At 35.5% G+C, this 9,020-nt stretch overlaps 1 long non-coding RNA gene across 1 annotated transcript; it reads right to left on the bottom strand.

Moving 5' to 3' along the window:
- Window positions 1-2,782: 2,782 nt before the first annotated feature.
- LOC109208600 lies at window positions 2,783-7,658 on the bottom strand. Its single transcript, XR_002065220.1, has 3 exons — window positions 7,248-7,658; window positions 3,805-4,766; window positions 2,783-3,071 (listed from the first exon to the last, which is right to left on the bottom strand). It is a non-coding gene; the product is annotated as an uncharacterized LOC109208600 (long non-coding RNA).
- Between the last annotated feature and the right edge of the window lie 1,362 nt (window positions 7,659-9,020).

The raw sequence follows: 9,020 nt of genomic DNA, 5'->3' as shown, positions 1-9,020 counted from the left end.
GCAACTTCCTCAATGGTCATAAAGCAGAAATGAGACTTCAAAAATAAATTTTGGTTAGTTTATCTTTTATATACAAATATAAAAACAAAAGACAAAATAGAGATATAGTTATAAAGATATAGAACTTATACCTTTATAATGTTATTAAAGCTGTCGTTAAAGTATGACTTAGGCATATCCGGCCATTTATCAAAGCCAATTGGAAATATGGTACAGTCAGTTGCTAAAAGGCCACATACGCCTGCAAGAAGGCCTTGTGCTTCGCCAATCCGATCCAAGCAATCAAACTCCACCACAACACGTTCTCCCTGAGGTAAACTTAATGCTTCTCTAGTCTTCAATTTGAACCTTTTGGTATCTCCATGTGAACTTTAATAAATAAAAATAAAAGCAAAAAAGTGAAGGTAAGAAGAGAGTACTTAAATATTTTTGCAATCAGTAGTGATGATTTTGCAAAGCACTTAAATATTTTTTTCTTGGCTTTATCCTTACATTTACATATAGGAAAACTCAAAATCAAGAGAAGAAGAGAGTACTGATTCACTTTCAAGTAGAGCTCAAGCCCATTTGGAATCAGAATCTCCTATCAGTAGAAAAACATCATCCTCATAACAAAATCAACTTCAGATAACACAACAACAGCAGCGGCAGTTTCATTAAGAGATGTCAAGTGATAATAATCCAAGAACTGAAAATTTATAATCTATTGAACACATTACACGCTAAGAAACTTCTGTCATGAATTAGCAACATAAAATTGCATTCCAAAGCTCACTAGTTTAGCTAGCATATTTGGAACTAGAAAGCTATTGAACTTTCTCAGTACTGGATTGAACCGTAATGATGAAAGGTTTAGAGGGCATTTAATTTACAGGTGATGTTTCAGGGTCTCTACCTGCGCAAAACCTACCGAGGGAGAGTCCTAGATAACTCATCTATGCATTTTGTGACATGAAACCAGTTTCAGGCCATTTATTGGACTGCTGAGATTCGGCAGGAATAATATATTCCCCATAGATATTACCATCTTGTCAGCACTAAGTTTTCTTGTAACAACAAGAGTATCACCTACAACAACAATCCCATAACCAAGAAAGAGAGCCCATAAACATGAAATGCTGGTACTCATTATTGTCTAATTTCCAAAAGTTTGTTCTTAAACTTATTCTTTTTCTAATTCTACAGTTCCCCTGATGTTTACAGATTCTACTTTATTACAAAAGTTTAATCTACTAGGAAGCCAGTTGTTTCTAAATTGGTTGACAAATAATCGGGCACTAACATGGAAACTAGAAGTGCAGCAGATCAGTCACATTAATGAAACCAAAGATTTCTGAAATCTAGCAGATCAATCATTCATACTAACAAACTCAACTGCTGAGTAGCGTTTTTGAAACTGCAACAGAGTTTGCAGTTTGAAAATCGACTACCACTTAACATTAATAAATGAAATAGAATAGAATTCTGCCAATTTTATTAGGTACGTATTAAAAACTGATGTCACTTATCAATGACCAAAAAAGCTTACAACAAATCGTCTTCTTTGTAAGGAACATTGATCAACTATGAGCATATAAAAAACTTCATTTTATTCAACTAAAAAGGGGCTGCACCAGAGATCATCTTGATCACAGGCTGCCTAGATTGTCTACCGACAAGTGCAAATAGATCCACTCACACCCCATGGGAAAACGAAAATCTTGTTACTTAATGGAAGTAGAAATCACCAGAAATATCAGACAAAATTCAACAGATATGCCAAGAGCCACAATTAGACTCTAAAGTCCTATACAGCGACGAAAGGATAATGATTACCTATTCCATCGACAGTCCAATGATGTGAAGACTCAGGTTTAGCACACTTATTGGATGTTGCTTGTGCTGGTGTGGGATTAATTAGAGGTTGAAATGAAGGAGTTGTCTATCCCATGGCCTGAAATGAAGGAGTTGTCTATCCCATGGCCTGAAATGAAGGAGTTGTCTATCCCGTGGCCTGAAATGAAGGAGTTGGCAATGTTGTGGCCTGAAATGAAGCGGTTTGCTGTCTTGTGCGTTGAAATGAAGGAGTTAGTAGCAATGTCGCCTGAAAAGAAGGAGTCGGCTGAATGCAAGGAGTTGTCTGTCCTGTGGCCTGAAATGAAGGAGTTGGCAGTGTTGTGGCCTGAAATGAAGCGATTTGCTGTCTTGTGCGTTGAAATGAAGGAGTTAGTAGTAATATCGCCTAAAAAGAAGGAGTCGGCTGAATGCAAGGAATTGTCTGTCCTGTGGCCTGGCTTTTGCCTTTGTAACAACCCGACCGGCCGTTTTGAGCTTTTGCACTTTCCTCGCCAGTTCTCGGGCATGAATAGCCCCGTGTGATGTATTATGACTTATGTAAATCGTCGGTTTTGGTTTTCAGGGTAATTGGAACGGATTTGGAAGAACAGTTCTCAGTTTGAAGCTTAAAATTTGAAAGGTTAACCAAGTTTTGACTTGTTAATAAATGATCTCGGATTGAAATTTTTATATTTGGTTAGCTCCGTTAGGTGATTTGGAACTTAGGAGCGTGATCGGAATGTATTTTGGAGGTCCGGAGTAGATTTAGGCTTGAATTGCGAAATTGGAATTTTGGCATTTTCCGGTTGATAGGTGACATTTTGATATAGGGGTCGGAATGGAATTCTGGAAGTTGCAGTAGTGTATACGGCAAAATCGGAGGGTCCAATTTCCCGTATCGAGGCATTTGGAAAATCACCTCAAAGCCTCGAGGCTGCAAAGATGCGCTCGAGTCTTNATTTGCTGTCTTGTGCGTTGAAATGAAGGAGTTAGTAGTAATATCGCCTAAAAAGAAGGAGTCGGCTGAATGCAAGGAATTGTCTGTCCTGTGGCCTGAAATGAAGGAGTTGGCAGTATTGTGGCCTGAAATGAAGCGGTTTGCTGTCTTGTAGGTTGGAATGAACGAGTTGGTAGCGATGTCGCCTGAAAAGAAGGAGTCGGCTGATTGCAAGGAGTTGTCTGCCCCATGGATGGTGAAGAAGATGCTGATTGAACTGACTTTTGTAAGTTCTGGAAACGTTTGGTCTTCGGCATATCTGCAATCAACAAAAAAAATTAGTAAGTAATAGAAATAAAAAAAACAAAATACAAAATAAAGTACATATATATAGAAGAAAAAAAATAAACATACAAGGATACATGAAAATTGACATGCCTATTTAGACATATGCTCATCTATTGCAATTTGGATATTCTCATAAGCATCATCAAAAAATTGTTCAAGTTATTGTTGCTGGTATGGTTGATTCTCATATATTTCATTTTCATCAACCTCTCCTATATCAAATAAATCTCTCGGCTTTGTATATACTGCCACACTCCATTCTTTATCCGTTTCATCATCAACATAGTAAACCATATTTTCTTGTGATGCTTCAATGTAAGGATCATCATCCTCACGATCACCAATATGAATCAATCTAGTAAAAGTTGACACAATTAAAATTCCAAGCATCTCTTTTGAACCCTCTATCCCGAGTAGTGTCTGCCCACTGGCATTTGAAGAGCACAACCGTGAATTGATAATAATTAAGCTCAATAATATCTTATAACTTCCCATAGTATGGCAAGTCTGCTTGCCTTGCACTTCTATCAACACTAGATGCAACACAGGAGGTGTCAGAAGTAAGAAACACTCCACTATTTTGAGTTTTTAATACTTGATCTCTAGACAAAACTCGAAATTTGAATCCTTAGTCGCTATTTTGAGTTTTTAATCCTTGATCTCTAGACTCCCCTGTAACAGCAAAATATATTGCTTCACCTAACCTTTCAATAACATCTTGTGCATCCCGCTTATGCAACGCCCCTGGGCACAGTGACTAACAATACTGCAGGAAGCTGGAACTGAATGGTGCATTGATCATTCATGATATTGATAAATAGAAACTGGAAACAGAAAGCGGCTCCCAGTGGTTAACAAATACATCTAGTATACCCTGGAGATTACAAAATAAAGTGAAAGACAAAAGAAGCAAGATAGAGCTATTTGATGAGACAAAGGTGAATCACACTGAGAAAGTAACAAAGTGGCAGACAATTTATCTAATTGTGGTTTATATTGTAGCGCCATCACCTGTATACAATCTTTCAACATCTCCCAAGGGAAGGTTAACATGGATCGACACCTGCTTAGACTATATAATTTTGATGTTCTTTGATTTTCTTTTTTGTAGCATAAGGAAGATCTCTCACTCCCTATCTCCCTTTTGTGAAACAATTTGATGACCTACATATGTATTGGTTGGAGCATGTTCCGCCTCTATAGGAACAGAGAGTTTGGGATGCCAACTCTTCTGCATTTTGTACTCCTCTTTTATATTGAATAAAAACGGGGAGGAAGAGAAAATATATATGTTACACATGTATCACCAAACAAAGCAAAAGATAAGAAGCTAATAGATTAGTACATCGCAAAGATGAAATATTGGATAGCTACGATTCCATCTTGAACAACTATTTATGCTCTTCTACACAAACAAACTGAATTTACCATTAAAAGCAAAAATAGTAGTAACGAAAAGGAAGATTTGGTGCATGTTTGACAATATGCCTAAAAGTACTGAGTAATTTTTTTCGTTCCGTTCCTTTTTCCATAGGTCCATTCATGTCATTTTCTTGGTTTTCTGTTGTGCTTCTTTCTCCATTTTGTTCTTCTCTGATGTCGTCTCATCTCTACCCGTAAAATGAGGTAACGTTGCTTTGACAACCTAATGGGCTTCAAAGAGGATCTGTTGTGTGGAATAATTTAGGGGCAAGTACATAGCCATTCTCAGGGATGCTACTTAGAAATTAGTCAGTACTGTAGTTTCATCAATTGCAGTATATATTTTAGCATTGCTGGAAAGTTAATGTATAAGCATGTCATTTATTTCATCAACAAAATTATTTTTGTAGTTAAGATAACACGCGAAGTCATATATGATGGATTAGAAAAGAATGTATGTAGATCAGGATAAGTAACATTGAATAATTGATTTAATGATTGTGTTTCAGTGGTAAAAGGGATGATAAAATTACGTGGAGTTTGAACATTGTTGGAGTTATTAGTTTCTTCTTGTCCGTTTCCAATTCTAATTAAATACTCACAAAAAGCAGGATTTTCTTTTGCACGCATGTTTTCTGATAAACACAACTTTTCAAGATCATTCCAAATATCAGAATTTTCCCATTACGAACAACGGGAAGTGTTTGCCGGAAGTCCCCTCCAAAAACTACAACTTTTTCACCAAAGAGTATATTCGTATTCATGAGATCTTTTAAAAGAGTATTAAAAGCTTCAATCATTTTCTTTTTTTGCCATTGAGACTTCATCCCAGACAATTAACTTTGAATCTTGAATTAGAGTTGCTAATGCAATTTGTTTATTAATATTACATGTAAAATTCTCATCAATGCCTATAGGAATTTTGAAACGCGAATGAGCAGTTCGTCCTCCAGGTAGAATTGAAGCTGCAACACCAGAACTTGCCGTTGCTAAAGCTATAAAACCTTTTGATCTTATTGTCACACCTCCTTTTTTACACACCTACCCCAAAGGATAAATGTATAAGGGAGTTTTTCCATTTGAAGTGACATTATTCGAAATGGGATTATTTATTTGTTTAGAGTCGCCACTTGGGATAGGATCGGCTTTTGGTGTCCCAAGTCACCGGTTTAACTTGAATCCCAGATCGAGGAAAATTTCGACTTCCCAATTGGAGTCTGCGAACCAGAAATTCTGAATAAGGAATTCTGTTGACCCGAGGGAAGGTGTTAGGCACCCCCCGGATCCCGTGGTTCTAGCACGGTCGCTTAAATCATCATAAATGGCTAAAATCTGATTTTTATACATGTCGTCCTATAGTGCAATTTTAGAATTATTTACCGCTTTTAATTAAAAAAATTAAGAAATTGAGCGTCGTTTAAAACATGTTTTCGGACCACATCACATGAAATGCACTCGGATCCTCGACACATTTTATTCAACGTTTTAGGATTTGGATTTGGGTCGCATGAAATGCGCACCCGAATTTAGGAAGTTAAGATTATTAAAGAACGCGCCTAAAGTGACTAACGTGTTTGCAACTTTGCGAGGGCCATGAAAATTCGCTAAATGGCACACCTCGAATTCTAAGGATTTAAACAAAAATTAATTAAAACGAGAACCATGCAATTGATTTTTATTTGGCACGGCGCACTTCAATTTTCCATTTTAAAGGGTATTCAACTAAACTCTCGAGGGCCATAACTAATCTTACTTAATATGGCACACCTCAAAACAATTCAACTAAGTTTAATATCTATGGGTACTCATGTTTAAAGCTAATTCAAAATTTAGTACCACAACTACGTCACGGGAATCGTACTCATGGCCACGATAGTTATTAATCGCCAACTACGAAGATTCACGAGTTAAGCATTTTCTATATCTGAGATCAACATGATATGAACAAACAACTGTTTTTGAAATGCAGCACAGTTCGGTTACATGGGAATATGAACCACGAGGACCGAAGAACTGCATTTAATGCTTAAAACAGAAAAATCAGCACCTCTGCTATCCGAACATACACATACGTATATATAAAAGATTCACGTCCCATTATTGACAAATTGTAAGCAGCTTTTCTACTACAAAGTAATTGTCAAATACCCACCATTCTGTATTTTTGCATTTCAAGTTTTTAACTATCAAACAAGAAAGGGAGACAATGGATCATGAATATTTAAAGCATTTCCTAAACAAATATGCACATCAATTCAAAACCTCAAATCCAAAGACGCTGGAGTTTCAAACCAAAAGAAAACATACCATCACATACAAAATTATTGATACAGCTACAATTAAATCCAGATTGGAGAGCATCTCCAAAGATCACGTATAAATCAAACAAAGAAGAATAGAGGAAGAAAAAGTAACAAAATGGGTCAAAATATCACTTCGTGTCTAGCTAGGGGATTTAACAAATCTCAAAACATAGTTAACAGAATTAGATATGAATTTGCCATATGTTCGGAATATTAAATTGTTCCATCACATAATTGTAGCCAGTTTATTAGTTATCCTCCGTCATCAATGATCTAACTCAAGCTAGTACGGAATAAACTGTAAAAGGAAGATTCAACTTTAGGAATTTAGGAAATGGACTACCAAATAGATACATTTTTTAAGCATTAAGCATCAGTTAAGCAAAACACAGAACCACAACAAAGAGAGGAATAAGAGTGACCTCTGAGTGCGTCTATCTTTTAGATTAAAGGGAGTAGAACCTCCATGAAAGGTGTACAACCAACAATCTACAAAAAACCGCTTAGATTGCAAATGAAATCAAAACGAGATCTACAAATTGGAGCTCGGCTTCAGCAGAAATCAGCGATTCGGACTTCGAATAGCACCAACCCAGGAAAAGCTTTTGAGCTTTAAAGCTTTCAGATCTGATTTTTTTTTATTTCTTCTTTTAATTTCGAACCTCTTTCCTCTTTCTATTTCATGTGTATTTATGGAAATTTCAAATGAGGGAGATGAGTGATAGAAGGAGGAGGGGATGGCCGGGTGTTTTCTGTGGCTTTTAGAAATGAAGGAGATGAAGAAGGGCCATGGACAAATGCGCTGTTTTCCAAGGTCTTGCTCTGATGATAAATGCGCTGATTTAAAAGGCAAAGGGTATTGGGCTTTGAGTGGATTATTGGGTTTGGACAGATTTAGGTATAAGCTTTGGGCTCAGCATTAATTTTGGCCCAATTTCACAAGATAAACCTTTCTTCTCCAATTCTTTCTTTTATTTTCTAATTTTTCTTTTTTCTTTTAATTAAAATCCTACAAATTAACAATTCAAAATTATCCAAAATGTGAAATTAAACTAATTAGCTAATTATAAAATTATAAACAACACTTAATTTTATATTAAAAGTGAAAAATCAATAAACCAAAATTAAAAGACAAATAAATGTAAGAATGAGCTATTTTTGTGATTGTTTAATTTTTTAATTTTTTTTATAAAATAAATAACTATCGATTAATCCTAAAAAAAATGTAAAAATAAAGCCTAAATGCCATGCGTGATATTTTGGTATTTTTTCATGATTAAAGTAAAAATTAAACATGCACAAAATGCAAACAATTAAAAATTCTACAAAAAATCCTAAAATGGCCGATAATTAACAAAAAATCTATTTTTCTTGGGATTTTATAGGAGTATTTCGTATAGGGCAAAAATCACGTGCTTACACTTATATTAGCTAACAAAGCTCGATACAAGAATGTCTTTCCTGTTCCTCCAGGACTATCAATGAAAAATGCTCCTGGTTTATTAGAATATACTCTATCAAGAATAATATTATAGGCTCTTCTTTGTTCAGAGTTTAATTTTTTTTATAAGAGTAAATCTTCTTCACTTACTATTATATTTCTCTCAAATTGAACATCTTTTGCCTCGTTAGTTGGTGAAGGAAGTATAATTGTTTCAGAAATAAATTTGAATTCATATATATTGTGTCCATTGAATGTAAAACTTCGTTAATATGATTCAAAACTGAATGGCGAATCTCTTTTGTTTCCAAATTTGGAATTCTCTAGAAATCTTGAGACATAGGTTCTTCAAATTTTTCCCATAGTTCTCTTGGATTTGCAGGATTACAGTAAACTAATATTGTAGCAAATAAGCGTCTTAAACTATAAAGCATTTGATAACTCACAGCTTCAGACATATACTCAATTAAATTGTTATCACTACATAATAGGCCTCTCTTTTCCGCTACTTCCCTAAACGTATCGCAACATTTTTCATTGACTTTGCAAAGATCTTGTCACGAACCGGAATTCCCACCCTCGGGAGTTGTGATGGCGCCTACTAGTGAGAGCTAGGCAAGCCAAACCTTAATTACTTCTTTTAGCAAATATCAGCAATCGCATGCAACAATGGAATTTAATAATAAAGCGAAAGTCTTAAATTAAAGAAACTGAATAGAAAATGCGGAAATCCAACATAAGCCTCTACCCAAGA

This window comes from Nicotiana attenuata, unplaced genomic scaffold, assembly GCF_001879085.1.
Source record: "Nicotiana attenuata strain UT unplaced genomic scaffold, NIATTr2, whole genome shotgun sequence".
Lineage (NCBI taxonomy): Eukaryota > Viridiplantae > Streptophyta > Magnoliopsida > Solanales > Solanaceae > Nicotiana > Nicotiana attenuata.
The sequence above is the reverse complement of the archived record's forward strand: the minus strand, read 5'-3'. Positions and strand labels throughout refer to the sequence as shown.